At 34.3% G+C, this 27,715-nt stretch overlaps 1 pseudogene; it reads left to right on the top strand.

The window, feature by feature from the left end:
- LOC100718660 (splicing factor 3A subunit 1-like) overlaps window positions 1-27,715 on the top strand; it is a 113,475-nt pseudogene that overhangs the window by 53,979 nt on the left and 31,781 nt on the right.

The raw sequence follows: 27,715 nt of genomic DNA on the forward strand, positions 1-27,715 counted from the left end.
GACCAGGATTCTGTAATATTAATATTAATACTGTAATATTAATTTAAGCTCTTTTCATATATATCAGGGACAGGATAGCTGATCACAGGGTAATTCTATGTTTGATGTTTTAAAGGAACCTCTATACTTTTTTAGACAATGTCTGTACTAATTTACATTGTCACAAACAGTATCCTACAGTTCCCTATCACGCATTATTAAAAAGCTAGAAGAAATAATTTTGAATGTTTTCAACAAAAGAAGGATAAAATTTTGGGAGAAATAGATATGTTTATCTGATTTGAATGTTATCTTGATATGTATATATCAAATAAGACATGACATTCCATAAGTATATATATATTTTATGTATCAGTTAAAATCTTTTAAAGAGAGCATGGCGTGAGGAGAGTGTGAGAAATATTTTCCAATCATAGAAAGCAAAACCCAAACCAAAATAAATTTCAAAGCCTTATACTTCATTGTGATAAAAAGTATTATAAAATGGATTTTTCTGTTTAAAATCTTTGTACTGTGATTCAGCATTCTTCAGATTTTGCTGTCACAAAAAACAAAAAACCACATAATCTTCAAACTACATTTTTATATAATAGTAGCATACTTAGTAATTATTTGGTACCATAACAAAATTCATTATGTATTAAGCAAAGATTTCTATTTAAATTATGTACAATTTTTCATTCTTTCTAAAGTATGTGAGGTTCTAACCACTTACGAAAACTTTACATTTGAGTGGTTTCATCAAAATGAGTTTTATGATCACACTCTTTTCAAAAATTATGACACATTTGTGAAAGATCAAGCATATCAAATGCATTCAACTTTGTTGTCTGATGTTATAATTGTTTCTACAGTCCCTTTCGAATCAGACAGAGTCATAAACATCAGGGAAGGTGAAAGGCCTCTTAGAAATGTAGTCTGAAACAATTGACTGAGGACAAGATGTCTGAATAAATACTTTGTTGCATTTCTCATTAAAATATGCCTGTATGCATTGGATTATTCCAATTAGGCTTTTGTTTCCACTTGAGTAGACACAGTGCTGGCTTCACAAGTGTGTATATTCTCCAGGGATAGTCAAAGAATAGAACATAATGACTCTTTGCTCTCTGGTGAATTACTATACCAAATGTGTGAAAGGCATCTTTCCTTATGAAAAATGTTACATTCCTCACAGCAATAAATTTTCTTTCTTTGTCTTCAATTCTCATTTTATTTTTTCTTCTCGAATTCTAATTTTTATGTTGTATTTTCAAACTAGTAGGAAACTCAGTTTTCTGCAAGAACTGTCACAGAATGTAAGTGACACAATGACATGAGACATTCGATGCAGATGAAATTGAAAAGGAAGAAGGAGTGATGTAGTTATTTGATGTTAAATAGTTTTTAAATCAGAAGCATTATAAAGAGATTAAGACGGTCATCATACAATGCCATCAAATAAAGCATGGGGCCAGGGGCCTTTACTGTTGTACTTGCTCAGCATTTGAAGAACATCAATATATTCTAAAATGATTACAAAAATTTGAAAGAGGATTATATTCTTCTAAATTCATTCTACGAATCCCGTATCACCTTAATTCTAGAAAACAAAGACACAGAGTTAAGAACAACAAAACTATGGATCAATATTTTTAATGAAGTTTCTTGAAAAAAATCCACAAAATACTGGCTAATTGAATCCAAGAACCTATTAACACCATTATGACACTGGAATCAGCCCAAACAAGTCATGTTCAATATACACAGAACAATGAATTCAACACAGTCCATCAAATAAATGCAAGACAAATATTATCTCAATAAATGCAGAAAAGGCATTTTATAAAATTCAAAATCCTTTCATCAAATTATTGTGAAAGATGTAGGTATAAAAATAATTTCAAATTAATAAACTCCATTTACAAGAAAACCATGTGTAATATGCTGAACAGAAGAATGCTGAGGGCTTTCTCTATTAGATTTGGAATAAGACAAAAATTCCTGCTTTCTTTAATTTTATTCAGTGTATTACTGGAAGTCCAAGCCAATGCAATAAGGTAACATAAAGAAATAAAAGACATTGTAATTGCAAAAGACAACGCCTAATTGTCACACTGAGATGGTATGTTATTACAAGAAAGCATGACAAGAATGAAAAAACAAATAAAAGTATTGGAGCTAATGGAAACCTTCCTCAAAAAATATGGAATACAGAATCAGTGCAACTCAATAAATAACAGAGCTACATGTCCATATTGAACTCTCTGAAGAAGAAATCAAGACAACAATACACTTAAAATAGCTAGAAAAAACATGTTGTGCTGAAGCATTTTCTGAAATTCACTGGAGGTGAGATAGGGAGGAGGAGATGGTGGGGGAAGGCGAGAAAAGCACAGGATAAAGAGGACAGGTCCTGTAAGAGGAGGCGGGGCTGTCTACGCCCATCACAGTACTGCAAACTTCCTCTGTCCAGACATGTGATCACCCAGCAGCTGCTGTGCTTTTCTCCAATTTGTACTTCCCAAATGAGCATGACTCCCTGGGCAGCAAATAGCTGAGCACACAGGAACAGGATTCACAGTGCAGGCTGGGCGTTCTTTGGGAGCAGAGTTTAAAGTAAATTCTTCCCTAGGCACAGAATCAGAAGCAAAGCCAAGAGCACGTAACAGGGAGAAATCAACTTACTAAAGAGGACATCGTAGCACAAGAGCATTCTGTACAAACCCATCTGCAATATTCAGCCTGACCCTAAGCTTAGCCCTGTCTTCACTCCCCACATGTAAGAAAAATAGCGAGCCAAAAAATAAATCTACCAAAACTGATAATTTCCCCAAAGCTGATCTCACGGAAATGGATGAATTTCTAGACAATGGATTCAAAATACAAATAGTAAAATCACAAATAAACAGAAATAAATTTATATATACATATAGAATAAGTTTACCAAATAATGAAAACCACAAATAAACAGATGGATGAATTGATTACTAAGATGATCAACCAAGATAACAAAGATGTATGTGAGTAGTTCAGTGATTCCACCAGCCAGATGATCAATAAATTTAAAGATGAAACAAAAGAGCAGTGAATAAATTCTGATTGAAAATATGGTATATGAAAGAACACTTCAGCAAAAAGAGAACTGGAAAAGGGATCAAACCAAAACCCCGAAAATGAAAACCTCAATGAAAGTTTTGGTAGTTAATCTCAGTGAGAAGACAGAATAAGAGGACGAGGTTGATGAAGCAGAACATTTATTTGTGAGAGTAAAACAAAAATAAAAGCAAGACCTAAACAGAAGATTATCCAAGAGCTCTGAAATGACTCTAAGAAAACAAATTAAGGACTATTAGAATAGAGGAAGAGGTAGAGTTAGAATTTATTGATATAAAATATAAAAATTTACAGTATTTTTGCAGGAAAATTTCCAGTGAGATGGACTCCTAGGCGAATGAGATGTTGAGAAACCTGTATGGATCGACACAGAAAAGAACACACCCAGAGCACGTAATAGTCAAAATTCCTGAAATTGAGAAAGTATCTGAATCTAAAATCTATTGGAGAAAATTTCTACCTTAGTTTTGTCATTGCTAAGATAAAATACCCAATACTCAAAGTTAAAGGAGGAAAGTTTTATTTAGTTCACGGTTTGTAGAATTTTCAGTCCATACTCAGCTGGCTCCAGGGGACGATAGACAAGCAGTGCAGAAGAGAAACCTTTTTTCTGCTTCTTTTGTACTATGTCTAGGCTACTGGGTTTAGGGCAGTGACAAATGATCAGAGGTCTGATTGTTTAGTAATCACACAATTTAGTGATCATATACCCTTAATTCTACAATACATACCGCATTCAGCCACCTCTGATAAAGCTTCATCTAAGGCTACATGAGACTCTGGAGAGACATCTAGAGAGAAACCGTAACAAACTCAAGACTAACTTTTAAAGGCAAATCCAATGGAAGAACAGCAGATTCTTCAAAACATATCACTTTTTTTGTTTTTCTTTTTGAGAGAGGGTTTCATTGTGTTGGGCTGGGCTTGAACTTGCTTTGTAGCCCAGGCTGGCCTCTAAACTTCAATATGATCTTTCTAAATTGATGGAAATTCACAAGTACCAATCACAAAAAAGGCATGAAGAAAATATTCAAAGGACTAGAGAATAAAGCAAGCCTCATGAAATAGCTGAAAGTAAAAAAAATAAATCTCAAAAGGTAAAGAAAAGCAAAACAAAAAATAAGTATTACTGGAAAAGAATTCAATAACAGGAATCAGTAAATAACTTTCAGTAATAACACTTTGTAGAAATGGGCTTAGCTCCCCAGGCGAGATACAGATTGGATAAAAACAACAGTGACAATAACAACAGCAACAATAAAACCCTAAGCTATATGGTAACTGCCAGAGACCCACCTACCTCAAAAGAAATACACAGACTATAACTGAAGATAATTAAACAGTTATCCTCCATAAAGCCAGAGCCTCCCAGTAAGTAAGGAGGGTTAATCCAATTCCTGGCACAGTACATTCCTGTCAATCTCACTTTAAAACTGTACAAGTGACTAGTGGAATTATCATTTATAGCTTCAAACTACCAATATCACTTTGGTTTCTGATAAGTAAAGTCTATATCAAGCATTTGTAAGTAAAAAAATAAGGCCCTGAATTTATTTCTGGACTTATTTATTGGTGTAAAGAATTAAGAAAGGAAAAACATTTCTGGTATTGGTCAATTATTAAAAGACTTCCAACATTTCAGTTGCCTAAAAGCAGAATACGAGAATTGAACAGATGTTTGTTCCTTTCATCTTAGTGTTAGCCATGACAACATAGATGAAAGAAGGACAGAAAGAAGAGAGAGAGAGAGAGAGAGAGAGAGAGAGAGAGAGAGAGAGAGAGAAGAAAGAAAGGAAAGAAGGAAGGAAGGAAAGAAGGAAGGAAGGAAGGAAAGAAGGAAGGAAGGAAGGAAGGAAGGAAGGAAGGAAGGAAGGAAGAAAGGGAGGGAGGGAGGGAAGAAGGGAGGGAGGGAGGGAGGGAGGGGGACAGACTGACAGACAGAAAGAAGTACCCAAGGCTTACCTATTCTATACATTGTCATCTCTTGTAAGAAACTGGTCTTCTCCAAAGAAGTCAAAGCAGTTTCTCTTGGGAAACCAATAGTAAAGTCCCTTCAGAGATTTGGCCAGGACAAGCAAGCGGACCATGATCATACATTCACAATAAATCAGAACCCACACATAGTGATGTATCACCGATGTGCCGTGTTTTAGCTCCCCAGCACTGTTAGAACAATTAACAGAGGCCTGAGTGATCAGCATACTCAGCATCTATCACTTTGCCTTTGCAGGAGCTTGGCACATGGAAGGGAGAGTTGCTCTTTCTGGTGTTCGCGTTCCCCATCTCCTAGCTGCGTCACTACCAACTTGGTCTCCATTTTCACAAACTCTTTCTCTCTGTGTGTTCTACTGTTACCTTTTTTGACTCCTATAAGGAAATTCGTTATTTGATTTAGGATCCAGGTGAATTTTGACATCTTTAATTATATCTGCAAAGACCTGTAGTCTAAAAAAGGTCACATCCTGAGTGCGCAGATAGATGTATCTGTTGAGAAAAATATCAGAGATCTGGATAACTGCCAGTGTGATTAATTTCAAGAACTGATGCAAAAATTAAATCTTGAAATCTTCCACTTTTCCCTGGCCTAGAATGGTGAAAGTTTCTTTAAAAACGGTTAAAAATTGTGAAAGACTTTGAAGAAAGAACAGCTTTTACTAAACATTTTCACTGGACTTGCAGGATGCTTTCTTCAGCATTTTAAAATTTTAAAGTTCATTTTCATTTTATTTATACGATTTCTTAAAAGTAGAAAAATATTTCAACTCTTATCATTGTTTCTCTTGTATATTGTGTCTTTCCCATCTTGATTTCTTCAGGATTTTCTCTGTATTTTCCTTACAGTTTGTTTTCATGTAGTTTCATTAGTTTGTTTTTGTTTGGAATTTATTCTGATTACAGTTCCTAGGGTTTTCTTTCTTTTTTTTTTTTTTTTGTCTTTTTCATTTTTATCGGTACCAGGGATCGAACCCACGACTGCCTGCTTGCAAGGCAGGCGCTTATGCCGCTGAGCTAAATCCCCAGCCCCCAGTTCCTAGGGTTTTCTGAAATTATCATTTTTTTTTTGTAATCACTAGGTTTAACATTGAATAGTTCCTTGCCATATTTATTCTAATATTTCTTATGCCCTTTTTATTTTCTATTCTGCTTTTCAAACTCCAATTCTGTATGATAATAGTTTGTTAATATTGGTATTGGCCAACAGTTCTTGTATAGTTGTATAGCCTCTCTCTCGCTCCTCTCTCTCTCTCTCTCTTCCTCTCTCTCTCTCTCCCCTTCTTTCTTTAGTTTTATTCTGTCTTTGCTTTTATTTTGTGTTATATTCGCTTAGTTTCTATGAACTTGTGTTCAATTTCGCACATTCTCTGTGATTCTCTGTGATAATGGAGCATATGAAAACAACCCTTCACTTGTATTATTCTGCTTTCTTTTTCTAACATTTCCTTTTGATAATTTATGAAAGTATCCAGGTTTGCACAAGCCTCCTATATTATTCATGTGATCTTATATTTATTTTTTAAAAACAATGCTGTGTGAAAAATTTCATCTTTCTGTACAGATAGATATTTCTGAAAAAAATATCTTCTACCTGTGTTAATTAGTAAATACGTGTTGTACATGTGTACTGAAATATACACTACCCTGTAACTAGGTATATAATTATTATGAGTTAGTGAAGTATTGAAAATATGTTTAAGGAAATGCAAATATTGAGAGTCCTCTGATTTCATTATTATACACTATATATGCATGAAGTGAATCATCAAGAATACCTCAAATGTTTCTAAACTAAAATGATAATTTAAAAAAAATATCTATTTTATAAGGAGACTGCTTATATTTTGTGTTCTGTTTAGAGACATTAGACATAGCTTTCCTTCCCTGGAGCCATCTACTTTAATTCAGGGATTATGAACTTTAAAATCTCTCTCTGATTCTGTCTGTGTCTGTCTGTCTATCTGTCTCTCTCTCTTTCTCTGTCTTTCCCTCTAGCTACCCCCTTTTATGTTTGGAGTTAAGGAATTTGGGGAATTTTACTAATATGATTCCTTGTAACCATGATTCTAGAACCTCACTTTGCTGGCTTTAGGAAACGAAAGTGAACAAACCAACAACATTCTTAGAGGGAGTACATTATCAGTCTGTTGTCTGATCCAAGTATGTTATGTTTTCTTTAAAGATAAATAAGTAATTTTCAATATAAAGGCTTCTCTATTTTACTAGACTTTCTTCTTTGTCAATATCCATTTCCTTAATGTGATTGGAATCAGAATAACAATTGTACTTCTTAATTTGATTTATCCTGCATAATTATTAAAATGACCTTTACTTTTTCAAGGAAAATTGTATTTTAAGACAGGTCCTCATTTCAGATGTTGTGATTGACTTCTATACATGTAAAGATTTTACTTTCAATAATTTATAAAAATAATATTGGAACATAAATTATGAAAAGGGTCATAATCATTTCTGCAAATACATGAATCTCATTTTTATTGTTTTCAGGCATGTATGTGAATTTAATTGAGAGATAATGCTGAACTAAATTTTTATTTTTACTTTCTTTTTATTCACTTTAATATTTTACTTTGTTTTTAAAGTATTGTTAGGGAGGATTATTGTTCCTTGCAGGAAGAATTTGACAATATTAACAAAATTAATTAGTAAATGACTGTATTATCCACTTTCCTTTTAAAGAACTTTTATTTTAATACAGTTTGTACCACTTTTCCATTTTTTACTCACTCTGAATCTATTTGTACTCTTAATTTCATTTTTTCTCACTTTACTCTGTCAAGAATGCCAATTAAATAGATGCAAAGTAAAATTATGAAATATTTGAATAATTCAAGACTAAAAACAGAATATCAGAATTATTCACTGAAAAGTGTGTTCAGTTTACAAAAAATCATGCTATGCAAATAAAATATTTATTTGAAATGTCTTAATTGTTATTAAAATGTGTACATTTGTTGCATTTCATTTCTGCACAGGTACTGGTCATATTTACTCATAAAACATAAGTATAATCTTCATATATATTATTATTTAAAAATCACACTCATGACCCCTCAAAATAACTACAATTTCACATTCAATTTGTTGTAAATAATCTTTGAAGAGAAAATATATTTCCAAGTATCTATATGTAGTCACTTTTATTTTGAAACTATTTATTGGTTGGTAAGGTTTTAGAACATTTTATACTATAGATTTCTTTTTGTTTCTCTAAAATGCCCTAAGTGTTTTAGAGACACTCAATAAATTAATCAATTGTGATTAACTAAACGATAATGTCAGATTAAGAGACAACTTCTTTTTTTCCTGCCAGTTACATGGGTAATTAATGAGGACAGGGTCTCAATAGCCATCACAAAGATAGGCAGCGATATGCAGTCCAGGCACCTAGACAGTTTAGATTTTCCTCAATATCCAGCTCTCCTGTATAACTTTTAGCTATCTCTCCACTCCTCTTTATCCATCTTCTTCCCCTGCTGACTCTGGCTGTTTGCCCACTGACCGACTTGACATTCCCTGCTCTCTCTGTTCTGTTCTCCATTGCCTGCACCCCCAATGCACGATTTTTCTAGGCTTAATTTGGAACTCTGTTAATCCTCATGAATCTTCAATTCCAATGGACTGGAAATTTTACCTTCAAAATTTTGAATATAATTTGTTTACATTACAGAGAGGTATGTAGACATTCGATATTTGCAATGTATTTGCATATGAATTTATAGAGAATAATTTAACCTTACCAACAGGAATTTATTCTAATGAAAAGTAATATGGATAAAGCAACATTTGCTCGTTCTTTGTAATTACATATGAGCTTTCATCACATATGATATAGTGTGCAGTCTTTACTCACTATGCTAATGTTCAAGCAATAGTTTTGAAACAAGAGAAAAAGTAATAGTGGACTGAATTGTACATAAATGTTACAAAAATACAAAGAAAACGTTATATTTAGCGTACAGTAAAAATTGACTTTAAACATTTTAGTACAACTTAAATTTGAGAAATTTTAGGTTAATAGATAACCTTTTTGAGAAGTCATTTCAACCTTTCAGGCTTGATAATTGATAATATTTCATTTTTTTGGAAATTGCCAAATAGCTTTGTCAACACTTAAAACCTTGAAACTTAATTGATGAGCAACTAAACAGAACTTCTAAAAAGGGAGCACTTATAATGAACAATAAATAAATAATTAGTGAATATAAATCTATAATGATACTTCAATATATAGAAATCATTTTCACATGGGACCTATATTTAAAATAATATGACCTATTTTCACTATTCTCATGCCTCTACTTTTTAATGCATAAGCAATTGGATATTCAAAAACTCACAAATTTAAAGAATAAAACAGAAAATGAGCTATATTTGATTGACCATCTGCTGCTATTTCTTTAAATCTCACCTTATATCCACCGACCACACACATCCCAGGGCTGAGAGAATTGGGGGAGAGTTGAGCATTAGAGCTGACAGGCAGTTACATTTCTTCCAAAACCTATTATTCTGAATCAATGGATTTCCTTTTATTTTGCTGTCATTCTTTTAAATTTAAAATGAATTTTCAAAGCAACTTTACAGAAATGGAAGACAATTCTATTTCTGTGCAATGATTTAAGGAAAGCTCAGGGCTTATGCTGTGGTGCACTAGATTTACTCAATAAAGACTTCTTTACAGGGGTGAAATTCGTCTTGGACACAATCAGGATTTATTTATTAATAAATTCAGAAGCGACACAAAAGCTGTTCAACCAGGTTACTATGGGGAAAGGTGAAGGTAACATGACATGCTTCCTTCCAGAATTAGGTATTTTATACTATATATAAAAAGTTCTTTTTAAAATGTATTCTTTGATGAGGAAAATATTTAAGTAATCATGAATTTAGAAAATTAGTAAAAGTTATGAATTGGTCTGAGTAAATATTTCATAAATTTATTTTCTCATCTAATGAATTCAGTTCTAAATGTCACATTTTATGTTTTTCCTGGAGATGCACTTGATTTGTGCAATTTGATACAGGTAATACCTTAGAGGTCATACAGATAAACTTCGTTAATTTGTAGATTAGGAAATTTAAGGAAGTAATCTCAGTGAGTAAAATTTCTGCCAATTATAAGTAATATTTTTAAGTTAAAATCTCATTATTTAATGTGAGCCTCATGTTTTTGTTTTTCTTTTTATCAGTCATACCAAAAACTGTTGTCTGGGTTGTATTCTCGATTATGAATTTAGTCATAAAAGGTAGAGTATGTATTGTATAATGAGTAATTCATGCATTTTATGAAAATTTACCCTGGCTACTAAATTACCATGAAGTCTGATCTTGTCTATGGGAATATTTTTGAAAGGACTTTGTAGGTTCGGCTTTTCCAAAAGTTAGTTGCTATAGAAACACACATTCATATCTTTCCTGTATATTGGCGCCTTCTATGAGAACTGTGTACTCTCCCTTCTCTTTCAAGAGAATGCGAAACTGAACAAAAATTGAAAATATGAATGATTCTTTAAAAAGTATTCAGTCCAGTAGAATTCAGTTTTATTCTCATGGTCAACTTTTCCAAAGTGCAAAAATAAATGCAAAACTAACCTTATCATTAGAATAGGCAAATATTCTGTGTCCAGTGACGTGAGAAGTGAAAGTCATACAAAGTTTTCATTACTGGGGAAGGTTACAGATTTCCTCATAAGAATCAGTATTGAAAAATAAACCAAGAAATTTTAAATAAAAGAGATGACAAAAAGAAAAGTAATTCCTCTGGGTAATACATCATACACAGTAAATGGTGACACAAAAGTAAGCCAGAGAGAAATAAACTTAAATTCCCTATGAGATTCAGAATATTATATCAAAAATTATAGATCAACCATTGCACATATGTCAAATAATCACTAACATCCTCATATGTACTTTAAAAGATAGCCATACAATTGAGTTCACATATGTTATAGTTTAGAAACTTAAATATTTTAAAGAGGCAATCATTTTAGTTGACAAAATAGCACTAGAATATAATTTTCCAGGGATTAAGTAGAGAGTAAGGTGAACCTTCATTATCTATGAAAATATACAGAGTGGGACAAATAGTGTGACAGTTCAATAACTGACACTTTGTTAAAATATGTTAGAGACCCTGAAAAGGGAAAAATTCAAGAGATACCATTTATATTCATAATGCATCAATTTTTTTCACTTAGAAATTAAATACTGAGCATAAAATGATATATTTTCACAACTTCAGTTATAATTACTTTGAGTAATGTCTCAGTATAATATTATCTATCTTCAATACACTATGGGTTTCACCATACAGAAGAAGGGATACGGGTCTAATGATTTGTGGAAATGAGCAATAAAATGTGATGATTTAATAGGAAAATTTACAAAGGCTGTAATTTTGTATGTCTATTGAGGGAAGTAAATATATGACAATATGTCCTATCAATAAATTTATTTCCTCCTGAATAGCCAAGCTTAGATCACAGGATATGAGAGTGTATCTTTATTTTAATTCATTTATAAATTCAAAAGCTTCTTTGAAGATTTTGTATGGATTTCTGTGCTTCTGTCCTGAACACTACAATTGAAAATGAATATGTGAGTGTCAGGGTGTGTGTGTGTGTGGGGGGGTGTTTGTGTGTGTGTGGGGGGGATGTTTGTGTGTTGGAGGAGGGGTATCGTGTGTTTTAATGCAGATTTCCCAAGTAAATAAATGGTACCAAGCATAAATAGAAAATTGACTCAAGGAGAAGAAAATTATTAACAAAAAGTAGAGTACAGGAGGAAAGACAAAAGAATGACACATTGTAAAGATTTTATGCAAATTGTATTAGGAAATACAAAGAGACTGGAATGGCATGAATTACATTTGTGTGTTATCTGATTACATTTCACCCAATAACGGTCTACATACCAGTGGAAGTTCCATAGTGTGGTAATGTTGCCCAGCGGTGTTGTAGCCAGTGTACTGTTGTCCTGAAAAGTCTTGCTCATGTATCTATGATGATGTCGGTGGATATAGACATACTGTACTTCCAGGCATGCAAAACGGTAGACGTAAAAGTCGTGTATACTACCTAATACTTGCCACTGGTAATGAATAACCATTACTATTGATTATTCTATGATCCATTTTTATTTTAGTGTATACTCCTTCTTCCTCAAAGCTGGTCCTGTGGTATACTCCTACGATCTTGGAGCTTGGTTAGGCCAAGCAGGAAGATTGTAAATTTCAGCTCAGCCTGACTCATGTAGTGGCCAAACTCAAAATAAAAATTCGAAAAGGAGCCAGGGATACAGTCAGTATAAAGTCCCTGGGTTCAATCCTCAGTTCCAAGAAAAAAAAAAGTTCATTCTGAAACAGCCTAGCGGGTCCCCCAATAGTTCTTTCAGAAAAGGCCACTGTGGTCTGAGGAGTGTACAGTTCCATGCATGCCACTTTCCTTAAATCCTTTTAATAAATCAGGAGTTAGAGGTGATACAGTGATATTTGTGATCTGGACTCTATAAAGGGTGAGCGTAGTCAATGTGGTTTAGTTTTTCACAAATTTTAAAAAGTAAAAGAATTGAGTTAATAAGAATAAGAATGTAAAGAAAATATTTTGCACAGCTATAAAACATGTCTGATTTTAAGCCAAGTATTTTTAAAGAAGAATGAAGTTTAAGAGTTCACAAGTATTTACAGTATACTGGGTTCATTTTCTATTCCAGAAAGAGTATATGTATGGATTTGAGTCCTTACTATAAATCTGTAGGAGATTACCTGATGAAGCACTTGGAACACTTATTAACCCGGGTACAATTTTTCACATCTGAAAAATTTGTTGGTGCATGCAAAACTACTGTTCCGCATTGCACACATGCTAAATGTAAATTTTTAATCCAAATGATGGCTTCTGCAGCGTTCTTCAAATTCTTCAGTTTAGAGCAGGGGATTTAACTCGCAACACAAGTGCTTTCCTGGAAAATGTGATGTCATGAATTCGATCTCCAGTACCAAAAAAAAAAAAAAAAAAAGTAAAATTCAAAATCTTCAGCTCAGATAGCTAAAAATCTATGTTCATTTTTATATAAAGATATGAAATCAAAATTATAAACCTGATGCAATACATCTTATTCTCAACCTCCGTAAATTGTAAATAGTAGTTATGCAAAATTTGTTATTTTTCTCCGAAAACAAATCTCATCTTGAGTTACTTCTAACTTAAATATGAGGAGCAGGATCATTTAATTCACATTTTAAAGGCTCTTTCCTGTTTCATCTTGGAGCCCATTTACACATGGGATCAAATAATATCTTTCTCATTATGTTACTTTTAGGGCCAACATAATTTTCTTTCAGGTAGCCAACACTCTAATAGAATATCAAAATGTTTCAGGCTCCTAAAGAGCTCAGTGAATAAATCATCCCTAGGACAGAGGGACAGGGTATTTAGTGTCCATTTGTCTGCTCCCTCATCTTCATTGAGATACCTGCTGCTGTCCAAATTGCCTTCTGGATCCAGCAACAGGTGAGTGATTTGAGGACCTGGTGTCCCTCAGGGCAATGATTGTTTCCACATCAGAGATGTCACTGACCCTCTAGGACTGCACATAATGTGATTTCTGTTTCAGTTTCCAGAAGCCAATCTTAGCAGCGATGGGTGTGCCAGTCTTGCTTTCTATCTGTGCACGACACACCAAAGGCAAGTGTCAAACTATTTTCTACCACCACAACTGTTAGTAACTTCAGTTATATTTCTTCCTGGGTTGAGAATTTTTACTCTTGAAATAACATCTGACTCATTTCTATCATCTTTTAGGTGAGAATGTATAGGAACATACATTTCTCATTTTGAGGTACAATCCTTATCATATTAGAACTAAATCAGGAAGGAAATCAATTTGCAAATGGTCTAACTTGTAATTTTAGAATTGGCACCAGTAAAAACCCATATGTCATATAATGAGGCAAAATCTTGCTAAACAGTTTCAAGGTGATATAGTCACATATTTCTGACTATTTCCTGTGGTCTAAACTTCTTGTAAATTTATATCTATCACATAAAGTGTAGGCATAAATTAAGTAATAACATCACTCTGAGTCCCGATAGCAAAGAAAAATTTACCCATAATTGCTTGAAATGGGGATATGCAGCATCTGCTGGAAACATTAGAAAGAAAGAATTCATTCAGTGTGGCATAAGAGATCATAAAAGAGAGAAGTATTTCACAGTAGTTTATTTGTTATATAAAAAAATAATAAAACATTGCCGAATTCTAATACACAATAGCAAGGTATAGAAACATGAATGCACAAAGGTTTGGTGGGAGAATTTTATAAGACAGTTTGTCAGTTTGTCATTGAACAAGAAGAAAATGTTGAAGTAGACATGTATTTTTCCTACTGTGTGATCATTTTTCCTAGTAAAAAGTTGCTCTGTTACTATAGAAATTAAGAATTTCCATTCATAGTTTATGGAAACACCCTCTTCATATGGATGGGATTTAGCACAGTAAAACTGATGTAAACACACTTTTGCTGTATTTCTTAACTAAGAGATATGAATACTCATGTCAAATAATTTCAATACCATAGCAGTCATTTGAAACTATGTGAATACATGAATTCTGTAACTTACACATTACTGGAAATATTTGAATAATTGGTTTTTGCAGTTGTAGAATGTGTAACTTACTTTCCTCAATATAAATGTGTTGGGTTGATAGGAAAAAAAAAATCCCTCTTTTGAATGCACTGAGAAGCAGAGACCAGTGAGTGTTCAAGATGCCAAGAGAAGAGTTGCAAAACATAGTTACACATGCCATTAGCCTAGCGCTTTCTTCGTCTTTTAGACAGTTTTCAGTGAGGATAATTTAGCATGAACAGAAAGTTTGAGGTGGGGGAATTCAGTTGTGGACGATTTTAAAGCTCTGTGGAGACAAAAATTGGACTTTGAGGTTCACAAGTAGTTAGGCTGTGCAGATTGCATTATTTAGATGAAATAAATCACAGGGAAGCTAGCTTCTAACTCCAACTGCAAATTTACACTTGAGTCATTTTCTGCATGAAGGCAAAATGTGAGATTCATACAAAACAAGCGAGGAACAATTGAAAGGGTCTCGGGAGCCCGGCAGAAATTCCAGTGGTTACATAGAGCTGGAAAGACAGATTTGAATTCATGATAAATGCCAACGGTGATAACCACTGCAGGAGTCTGCTGAAATCACAGGTCCAAAACATCGGGTGAGAGCAAGCCAAATAAGAGAGCCTGAAAAATGCTGATATAATTTCCCTGCATGGTATCTTGGATACAAACACTATTTTTGTAAAGGACACAGAGTAATAGGAAAAATTGAATCACAAAGAAACAAAAGGAACTCAGGATTTCTAACCCATGTGTAATTTGAATTTGAAAAAGAGAAAAGAGAAAGGCATAGGGTTTTTTAGAAGTCCTAGATAATAATTTTCTAAAATTGCTGAAAGATGATAAACCAAAAGCAAAAATTCAATGCTAACAAAGCACCTCCACTATAACGTACAAATTAGAAATTTGGAGTTGAGCTTTTGAAAAAAGTGGGGAACGGAAAGGATGGGTCAGATCTTTTATTAAGGATCAGTATTGAAACAGAGCTTTGGCTTTTTTTGTTATTCTTATGAATAGAATTCTATTCATGGCAAAAACTGGAGTGACATTCTTCAAGTACTCATGTGATTAACAGCTTATTATATTATACCCGCCTAATACATCTCTCAAAATAAGATTCAAGAGTTACTCTTCAGGCATCTGTGAGTTTGACTCCCATTAGTCTTATACCAAAGGAAATAGAAAATAACTATTTTTTACAATTAAAGATGTAAAATCACAGAGACATTCAAGCCCTTCCCTACGAGTTAGTGCCATTGGTGGACAGCAGGGGTAGAGAACAAGGATTTGCTAGGAAGCCAGCCCTCCCTGTGAACCAGCGCCATGTGCAGGTCCCTGCCTATGAGGGGACAGTGAGACTCCAGCTCCTTCTGGAGAGTGGGCTGGCAAACAAGAGGAGGCAATCCCCACTTCCCCACTGATCCAGAGATACACAGGCTGTGATCATAGCTACTGGGGTAAATGCTATTTGATGATTATGTTGCTTTGGTGTTCTGCTGACCTTACAGGTCTAGGACCAGTGGTCTGATTACCTGTTTAGAGGCTAGTGGTACACAGTGTGACACCTACGGGGGGTGGGGATCTCCTTCTGAGGGAAATAGCCATTGTTGATTCCCTATTGTTTTGTTTTGAAATCCCGTATGTTTTCATTGTTTTGCTGAGTTGGGTTGGGTTTTGTTCTGTTTGATTTTGTTTTATCTGATGGCATGGGCAGCTATTTCAAAAATAGCAAAATATATTATGGTAACCATATTAGATTTACTATTGTCTTGCTTTGAATTCCTTTATTATATTCATTGCTTTTTTTTTTTTTTTTTTTTTTTTTTTTTTTTTTTTTGGTTTTTTGGTTCTATTCTGTTCTGCCCTGTTTGATTTTTAATTTGTCTGAAGGTATCTGCAGCTATTTTGAAGACAACAAGAGGCATTATTGTAACTACTGTTGATTTTTCATTGTTTTGAAATCCTGTATCACTTACATTGGGTTGTTTTAGTTGGTTTTATTCTGTTTTATTTTCTTTGGTTTTATCCTCTCGAAAATAAAACTTTAAAAGCATATAAAATCACAAATCAAATTGCAGAAGCAAAAAATGAAGGACTACACATACTTTGCAGATAAAGATAAAAGAATAACTTAATGTGGATGAGATACAGAATATTTACATGGAATTATGTTAATATAATGAAAATTATGTAATGAAAATCAAACGTACAAGAAGATATTACTTTGTATCCATTTGCTGACCATGATAAAACAAAAAAAGGGAAAACTATATTGTAATGATAAGGCTTTGGAGGAGATACTGGACTTCTACCTTTCTAGTAGGAGTGTAAATGGTGCAAAGATTCTGCAAAATGGCACAGTGATTTGACTTACAAGAGTTCTCATATGATCCAGTACTCCTTCTGGAAATACACTATAATCTAAAAACAGATATATCTACACTAATATTAATGAATGGAGTATCATTCAGCTCTTGAAAAGGGTGAAACTCTAATATATTTAACATCATGAATGTACCTAGAAGCTATGATGCTAAAAGACAGCCTCAAGATGATGACTGCAAAATAATTACCACGTGCTTGATCTGCTGAATTGTACACCCCAAAAAGGGTTAAAATGGATCATTTTATGCTATGCATAATTTATCACAACTTAAGCAAAACAATAGCCAAAAAGAAAGATATTGGATAATTTCAGTTAAAGTACCATAAATAATTCTCTTAAAATATTAAGTGATAAGGCTGGGGATTTAGCTCAGTGGCATAAGCATCTGCCTGGCAAGGGCATGGTGAATTCGATACCTGATACCACAAAAAAAAAGTTTAAACATTAATTTAAAATTTAAGGCTTTGTAATTAAGTTCAGGTTAAAATTAAAATAATAATAAAAATATTGTTGCCTATGAAAGAAATAGAAGGGAAGTTTAGCTAGTCATGGTAAGGGAATGGTCTTACATAGGCCAGCAGTGACCAAAAGAAACAAAATAAATAGATGAAATAACTAGAATATAGAATAATGCTACATTTAATCCCATATAATGTACTCAGGGAATAACAGTCTAGAAAAATTATAAAAATATCAGATTCGGCATGCAAGGAAGCAAAACCTGCTATGTCTTACAAGAAAGACTGACAGCGAATTAGCAAAATAAAAAAATAGTTGTAGTTGTAATGTCAAATATTAGCCACAAAAGATAAAGCTGTGACTTCTGTAATTTGAGAAGAAGTTGATTTTCAGGTAAGGTCTATTTAAAATATAAAAGAAGACATTGATCACAGCAGATAATATATAAGAGAAGACTGGCCAGGTGGAGTTCATACAGAGACCAACTTTTCACCACCCAGCCTCAGAGCTCAAACACAGGACTGAAGATCTGGACCGGTTGAACTTTGATCAACAACTGATATCTCGTGGAGCCTGAAGAGGACAGACTACAGGATCAGTGGGCCAGTGGATGTGCAGAGCCCAGAGCTGCCCCAGGGCAACATGTGGTCCATCTTTAGTCTGCTGTTGCTTGCTATCAGAGTAAAAAGCTAATAGAACCACATAATACATTTAGTTCACTGCTTTTGTATTCACTGGTTTTTAATGGAGACTTTTAAAATAACTAATGCTGACTTTTCTCTGAACTTCCCTTTACTCTTAGCATTTTGAGAAATTTAAGAGAAAAACTGGTATTGCAACATCTAGGTCTTTGAATAGAAGGAGGTTGCTTGTATAAGGAAATATTATAAAAATGACATCTTATAAACACTCTTAAAAATAAAGCAACAGTGAAAAGAAATATGTGGGCCACCTCTTAAAGGGAATCACAGGCTATGTAGCCCAATGAAGATTCTTGGGCTGACAGTGTGAGATGAAAATTATAAGTAGTTATAGTTATTATGATGTATAGAAAATGCATGCATCAGAATGTGTTGACTGGGATGTCAATAAGAGAAAAGAGAAAAACTTCAAGATAAGGATTGTATGCAGGTGAATTTATATGCAATTTTCTACTTTTCATCTCTTTGGATTGTATTATATACATTATTTAATAATACAATGGAAACACATCTGGTTCACAGCTTAATAATGTAGATTTCGTAATGAATTCTCTTGAGTCCTCTGGTAGTTTACAGTTTCACATAAAATTGAATGTTAAGGAGATACGGTCTTTGCATTATAGGTCTTGAAATATTTTTGTTCAGAAGCCTTTTACGGCTTTTGTTTTCAATTTTCACACAGGAAAATTACATAGTTTTCTTGAATGGCTTGGGCATGATATATTCATAGCTACCAAATTATTCATGGCTTGCAGAGTTTAAATAGGTAAATATTTATAATTTAGGAAAAACAACATATGCACAAATACAATCGTGAAAGTATGTGTTTGGGTTATTGTGAATAGTTCTATAATGAAAATATGGCACAGCTACCTCTTTGACATATTAATTCAATTTCTTTTGCTTATATCCTCAGTAGTAGTGAATCACGTTATAATTCTATTTCAAATTTAAAAATCTTCTACTGTTTACCATAATACATCTGTGCTGTACTAGTTAATAGTCTCAACAACAGGTCTAAGTTTTCCTTGCTTCCCTACCTGCACTAATAGTTATCTTATGATATTTATAGTAGCCACTCTAACTGGAGCGATGTGCCATCACCAAGTACTTCTAAATTGCATTGTCTGTATCCTCTGTTTTGTTGCATGATTTTGTTTTTAAAAACTTATTGGCTGTTTTTATGCCTTCTTTTGAGCAGTATCTCTTTAGATGCTTTGCCCACTTTTTCACCAGGTTATTTTATCCTAGCTGCTGTTACTGAGTTGTGTGCATGATTGCTCAAATAGGTTAAAAAAAAAAAAAAAGAGTAAGCTGGGTGTGGTGGCGCATCCCTGTAATTCCAGCACCCCTGTCCAGCACAGGCTGAGCCAGGAGGATTGCTGATAGTTCCAGACCAGCCTGGGTTACAAAGTGAGCTCATGACCAGCCTGAATGGCATAGCCATATATATTACCAAAAGTTCCCTTTTATTGCAGAATAGCATTTTATTGCAGATATATGCCGTATTGACAAATCTGCTGGACACATTTTTAATCCAGCCTGGAAGACTGGTATTTTACAAATTAAAATATAAGAGGAGCTTGGGACCCAGGTGAGTCTGAAGTTCTTGTGTTCATTTGCCAATACTAAAAACAGAAAAAAGGTCCCTCCCTTTTATGGTAATATGAAGGAAATGAGAAGATATGTTGCATATTTTGTGCACTGAGAGATGTTTGCAGTTATGCTGTCACTCGTGAGAATCTGAAGACTTATTCTCAGGAGTAGAGAGCAGAACAGTTGCTACAAGTGAGGATATAGAGAGTTCGAGATGCGGAAAAGCTGGTGGAAAATACAAAGTTTGAGTTCTGTATGATGCATAATTTCTGATGTTCTCTTGTAGGGTAGGATGCGTAGAATTAATAGTCATATATATTGTGTTTCTTCTTTGTACTTTAAAGTTAGATATAAATTCGAGGAATGAGGTAATTAAGTTTTATTATCCATTAATCAGTTTATTGATACTTGCTTATGTATCTTATATTTAATGGATATTACGAATAGTGGTACAATGAATTTGAAGTGTAAATGTATTTTCAACATACTGATTCTGTTTCCTTCCTAATTTATTCAATAAAATTTTTGCATCTTTTCATTGCTTTCTGTTTAGTTTTTTGAGGTAGCCACACTTTATAACAGGTAACTAATGTACTTACTCACCAACAATATGACAAGGATTTCTTTTCTCTATACCATTATCAATATTTTGGTAACAGCTATTCTTAATGGAGCAAAATGATGTCTCATTGTACTTTTGATTTGAATTATCCGATGCTCACTAATGCTGAATATTTTTCCACATACCTGCTAGACATTTGAATGTCTTATTTTGAGAAATGTCTATTAAGCCCTATTGCCCATTTTAAATAAAAAAAAATTTACAGAATTTTGAAATTTCTTACATATTTGTGATATTAACCTACTGTCAGGCAAATACCCAGAAAGTGAATAGCTTCCCCATGTACAGTTTATACACTTTTCTCCAGTATTTTGGGTTATTTATGTAGTATGATTGTTTTCGTTCTGTCCATATTTTCAATTTCATGTAACCCTATTTGCCTGTTAGTTTTTATTCCTTGTGTTTTTGGTGTCTTGTCTGAAAATCCTTCCCCTGACTAGTGTTCTAAAGCATTTTCTCTGGTTCCTGCTACTGGATTTATAGCTTCCCATGGCAGTTTTTAAGTCTTCACTTCCTTTTGAGTTTATTTTTGGCCTAATGAGAAGCAGATAGTTTCAGTTTCCTGCATGTAGATATCCAGCACCATTCTTTGAAAAGGCTCGTCTTTATAGTAAGGTATGTTGGTACTAGAAATGTCTAGAAGAGTTTTAAATCTTTATTTGTAGGTATAGTGTTTACTTCTAAACTCGAGTTATATTGGTGTATGTGTGTTATACTGATGTATGTGTTATATTGTGTATGTGTGTCATTTTATGACAGTCATGCTGTTTGACACTATAGTTTTATACTATATATCGACGTCGCATCTTCTACCTCTTTTTTTTTTTTTTTCTTTCTTTCTTCCTCACTATGACTTTTGCTACTGGATTTTTCTGGTTTTGTGTACATAATAATATTTGTGTATAGTTTTGCAAAGAACGCACTGCTGGTTTGATGGAGACTGTCATGAATCTGTGGGTCACTATGCGGTATGGAGGCATCAGAACCATAGGCAACCTCACAGTCCGTGAACATGATGTATCTTTTCCTTTCTTTTTTGTGTCTCTCTCAATTTTTCTTCTCAATGTCCTATGATTTGCATTGCAGGCATCTTTCAGTGATTTGGGCAAATCTATTTCTAGGTAGTTTTGTAGCTATTGATAACACAATAATTTTCTTGAATTCTACTTCTCATAATTTAATATTGGTAAGTAGCATTGCTATTGAATTTGGGTGTCAATGTTGTTCTCTGCAACTTTACTGAATGAATTTGTTAATTCTGATATTCTTCAGTGGAGACTTGGAGCTTTCCGTATATAAAATCATGTCATCGTAGCCAGTGACAACTGACTTGATCATCACCAATTTGGATGCTCCTCATTCTCTTTCCTGATTGCTTTGGCTAGCCTGTCCCACACTACACATTAAAGTGTTGAAAGTGTGCACCTTTAAAAACTTTCAGCTTTTTTTCCTATTCAGTATGAAATTAGCTGTCGGTTTATTTTAAATACCATATAATATATTGAGGGATATTTATTATGCATTTAATTTGGTGAAAACTTGTATCATGAAAAGATTTGGGATTTGATCAAATGTTTTCTTTGCACATTTTGTGACAATGACAGTATAATCTGTACCCTTAATACTGTGTCATATTTCTTGATTTATATATGTTGAGCCATATTTATAACTCTTGAATATATCTAATTGGCTATGGTCAAAGACTTTATGATATTTTAAATGTATTTTGTTGTACTTTACTGACATGTTTTATTTATTTAATCAAAGCCATTGGTGTTGTTGTTATTGCTATGTCCAGATACTGCATATTCCCAAAAAATTGAAACCATAAATGATAGGATATAAATTTTCAAAACATGGTTTATATTTACTAGGATAATTGCAGTATTAAAGACCAATTCATCTCTTAATTGTAATGGTCCCCTTTAACCAAAATGTTGGTTTATCCCATTTTGATTATTCCGTCATTGTTCTCTAAGAAAATAGACTGTTAGGACCAAATAAAAACTGAGGCGGTTTAAAAGAGATCTGCCTTACATATGAGCAACTCAAAGCCACTCTCCATCTCCCAAACTTCCCCTCATATTTAGAGCACACCAGATCCTCTCCTGTGCCACTGATACACAGCAGAGGGCAGGAACAGGAAGTGCAAGGAGGTGAGTGACGAGATATGAGGGAAGACAAAGAAGCATAGCTCCTGACTGATGTGAGGTTGAGGGTCTAGAAGACAGTGAAAGTGGGAAGGGATCTGAAAGGATACAGAGTACTGCAGACTGAATGCTTGTGAGCCTCCATATTCCTATTTTGAAGTCTTAATCCCAGACATGATGGTAACTGGATCTGCACTGTTTCACAGATAATTAGGTCAGGAGTGCAGAGCTCTAATGAATCAGATTTGTGTGCTTGTAAGAGATGCTTCAAAGAAACCCTTTATCCTGTAGACCATCGAAGGTGCAGCAAGAAAGAGGTAACCTTAGACTGCACTGTGCACAACATACTTGTGTTACTTCCAAAGTACATAACTTGTGGTATTTTGTTAGAGAATTCAGGATAAATTAAGACAAGAGGGATCAAAAAATGAAAGACCTCAAGCTGCATACCTATGTGAATCAACAAACATTCTTGCTATAACGTTGCCATAAAAACTGCTAAATGACTTCAGAGAAGGTGAGCCAAGATAATGCATTTGCAAATAGCAACATTAAACTGGGTTCCAGAGGAAACCAGACACAGTTAGCACTGACTCACCTGAAAGCCTTTGTTATGGATTCACTGACTTTTCCACTGTTTGTTTTATATAGTAATTCTTTAATGACTTCATGTTGTCGTGCAAGCAAAGTTCCTTTGAGTGTACACCAAATGACTTCACTGAGGAAAGAGCCTATCCAGCTTAGCTAAACCCTCTACAAATCTCCAAGTTGGAAACACCTGAAGGCAGGTCAGAACCCATGGCATATTCAGACTCTTCCAACACATTATGTCCCTTTATGGTCATCCATTCTGCAAATGCTGCCTCCTGCTTTGTAGCTCAGTATGAGCACAGCTACTGTCACTGGTCTTCTGAACTAATTAATACCTATGACACAGATTGACAGGTGTAAGTAAGCCAAAAGCGTTCAGCATACTAATCGTTGTAGTCAGAGGTTGCAGGCATAACAATTATATAGCAGTCACAGAATTTATAATACTATTTTAGGATGGTCACCAGTGTTAAATACAAGAAAGTACAGGATATCTGTCCACATTAAAGACCTAGAAAATCCAGCGGAGGGCCTGAATTCCATAGCCATGTCCTGCTTGATTCCAGATGAAGACCTAGAGCCCAGGTCAATGCCTCCCTCGAGTTCACCTGGAGGCTGACAGGTGACAACAATGACCCATGTAAGTCTGTTTCATAGATCTGCACTGGAAAGACCCCACGTGCAGTGGTGGAAGCCAGAAAGTCTGTGCCAAGGGGATAAAGGATCTGTTCCAGCAGGTTGAGTGTTCTATATTGGAGACAAGAAGCAAAACTCAAAATAAGGACCAAGGCTCCCCGGAAATGTACCAAAGCTATCCTCAATGACAATCAAGTCCCCAGCTCCTCTGACAATTACAACAACCGAGTTCGTACAGGAAGCCAGCATGACAAGCTCCTCTAGGAGGACCAATGGCTCCAAACAATAACAATACAAGAGAACCCACAATGCTATTCTTCCTTTCTGTGTCTCCTATTATGCTGGCAACTTTTCTCAGGTGGGCCAGCTACACTGAGCATCATACTGATTTAATTCAGCTGGTCCTAAGTTGACCTTCAGTTTTCAATTCACAACACTAATGTGGGGGGGGAATGTCTGAGTGTGGCAGCAACATGCCTCTGGCAGTAGTAGCCCAGAATTAGACTTGTACCCTGGACTACACAGCCCTTGCAAGGAGGTGTAGAGGAATACTCTGGCCTCTACTGACAGCTCTTTCCTAAAGGTAAAGTGGGAAATTTAAACCTGGTGACCTCCAACATCATCTTCCTGAAATCACTAACCAGGTGAAAGAGTTCTACCCAGGTGCAAGGGCCAGGAAAGAGGCAAGGAGTGTCCAGCACAACCTTGCTTGTGGATTGCATTCTAACACTTTTAACTTTTTTTACATTTGGTTTAGGTACTTATGTTTCTGCAATGCGTTTGGTCATCACTTTTACTTTCTTCTTAGAAGCCTCATCTTCTACTGCTGCCTACTTACTGAGGTAGGTTGCTGGTGCTAAGAGCTGCTTACCATCTTGCAACTTTCTTTCCACTCGCCCCAGATGGAGTCAAGACAGCATCACCTCTTGATACTTATGGGCTGTCCTGTGATGTATTTTGAACAGTTTTATACTTAGTTAATATCCAGTCTCCACCTTATTTACCTTCGATTTCTTACTTTTAACCAGCTGGTATAAAGCCGTGTAATCTATCAGAGTTTTTGTTTGTTTGTTTGTTTGTTTGTTTGTTTTTTCTTGAATGGATAGCTCTTGAATGAACAATTCAGCAGAATATGGCAGTTATATTCTTAAAAGGTACTTTTTCACAAAAGCAAGCTGGTATCAAATTTTTCATACTGATTTTGGTGACTGTCATATTTATAGAAATATAAATATTTTCTATAACATGTGTGCCATTTTAAAAGTTTTACAGCAGAAAATTGCCTTCTTTACTCCCTTTCTACCCATCAGTGTTAACTGTATTTAAAGTAAGGACAAGGAAGAAAGCAGTAACTTCTGTAAAATCCTTATCTGATTTTAAGGTATGATGGGGGATCAGTTTAAGCAAATTGAGATGCTATTGGACACCTGAATAAGTTTTAAATAGTTTCCCACTGCTTCAAATTACAAATTTTTTATTCCTTCAGTTTACATTAAAATATGACATTGCATATTTGTGTATGATATATTAGCTATATGAGTTAACAGAATCAAGAATGATTGTTGTGTCTTAAGGTTAATCATTTGATTAGAATTGCACTCAGTATTGAACTTCATAGTGCAGCAAAATTTATAAATCAGTAAGCCAAAAGCTGTGCAATGTGGAGGATTTTCAAATTTAATTTGATATTATTTTTAATTACTTGCATTTTTTCTCTTGCTACTGTATGTGTGCAGTAGATAATAGTACTGATGTTTGATTTTGGCAAATGAACACATACATACAACATATTGAACATCAAAAATATCTGTTGTCACTGATCACAAGGCAATGCAGGTGCTATGCTGAGGAATTGATATGCAAGGTCAAAGCATACATTGTGCTGGTAGAGTTGCTTTTATGAGGCTCATGTTCATATGCATACTGTATAAATGGCATATACAGTAGGAAAAAATATCCTAAGGCCCTACTAACAAGACTTAGCAGGATTATACAAAGATCATGGATAGTAAGTCCAAGATACAGATTGTAAGTCCACATCGAGAATTGTGATTGTAGATCCAAAGGGATGTTAAACAGCTCTATCCTTAAATGAGTAAAATCTGTACTATAATCTTTGCTGATTATAATGTACAGAATACTATAGCTTTATATTCTGTTTTACAGTACAGTACTGTGTGTAAGACTTATGCAAATAAAAGCAATGCCATCAAATTGGAGTTCCCTTTGACCATTTCTTTGTTTTGTATTTTGTAATGATATACTATATACAGTCCCTCATTTAGCAATGTTGCAGTAATAAAACTCAATCTTTACATGATGAATGCCTTTATATGGGTTTCTACATTTGCATTTGCAACAAATATAAGGACAGTAATTGAGAAGAGTCTTTTGGGGTGAAAAAGCACATAGTCTCACATTTGTCAGGAGCCTGAAAACCAGACAGTAAGTGATCAAATGCAGCGCTGAGAAATATTAAATTAATGTGATTTGTTTTCTCAGTGTCGCTTGAAGGTCTCATGCACGGGAAAAGCAGGAGACCAGCCATGGGTTGAGTGACTCCTACTACACTGGAAAGACAGCCAGTTTTGCTGAGGCCAAAGATTCAGATGTTAAAGCAACATCTTCAGATCTGTGTCCATAGAGATGTTTAAAGTGTGCCATCTATGATCACCTCACGTTAAAACAGAATTTAACCTCTTATCCTATTTAAAATTGTTACCTGCTGGTGGTTTGGGATTGACTCACTTCCTTCCTATTACTAATTGCAATTGTATCCTTTATTTGAAACATTTTTCTTCTTTGCAGGAGTGTATAACTTAAATTCTTACCGTTTTATTTTTTAAACCCGATATAAATATTTTGTGGTAGGAGCATCTCATCGATGTACACTTCTCTGTCGTACATGTTAGCCCTCTGGCCAAATGCCTTGTTATTTGACACTTTTAAAAAGTTGGATATTCCTTATTCAATATTCTTGGGCCTGGAAGTCTTTTGAATTTCATATTTTCTTTCTGTTTCAGTTTGTTCATTAGATCTTGGGAATAGGACCCAACTCTAAGCAATAAATTGATGTGTTAAATATACATGTTGGGGCTGGGGATTTAGCTCAGAGGCATAAGTGCCTGCCTTGCAAGTATGTGGTCATGAGTTGGATCCCTGGTACCGAATAATATATATATATATATATATATACATAAAGTCTGAGGACCGTTTTATAGATTTTACTATTCTGTATTAAATGTACAGAAAACTGGGCTTAATCGTGGTGTGTAATGTCGTTTGATCACACCCATCCTCTGGTTCCCATCCTCATTCTTTTGCCCAAATTTCTTTTCAGTGCTTTTTAAATTGAAATGCCCAGGCTCGGTGTGTGCTGTTTCCTGTATCAGGCAGTTTTTTCTCTATATTACCGATCTTTCATGGTTTCTTTTAGTTTAAATTAACTTGGTCAAGAACTCTTTTATTTTGATGCTGATTTAAATTTTATAAATGTTTATTTTCTAGGCAAATAAGTAACACGAATATTATCACCCTATTGAAATGAATAATCCGCATTATTTTATTATCTTCCTATTTTTTACATTTGTCAAATATATACATATATGTACTCATCAAATTAGCTATACGATCAAGTGGATCTTCTGAGTATATAAAAATTTGCTACATCTCTTTAATCAAGAAATTTCTAATTTCTTTAATAATTTTTGTAGGTAAAGTAAGAAAACACGTGCATTTTGCTTGGTGTGAAACTTTATATAACCATGTTGAAGAGAGATTGTGGTAAAACAGAAATTGGAGAGAGAAAGGAACATCGGGGTGTAATTTTT

This window comes from Cavia porcellus, unplaced genomic scaffold, assembly GCF_034190915.1.
Source record: "Cavia porcellus strain 051 isolate PalLab524CR breed Dunkin Hartley unplaced genomic scaffold, mCavPor4.1 scaffold_11, whole genome shotgun sequence".
In the NCBI taxonomy this organism is placed as follows: Eukaryota; Metazoa; Chordata; class Mammalia; order Rodentia; family Caviidae; genus Cavia; species Cavia porcellus.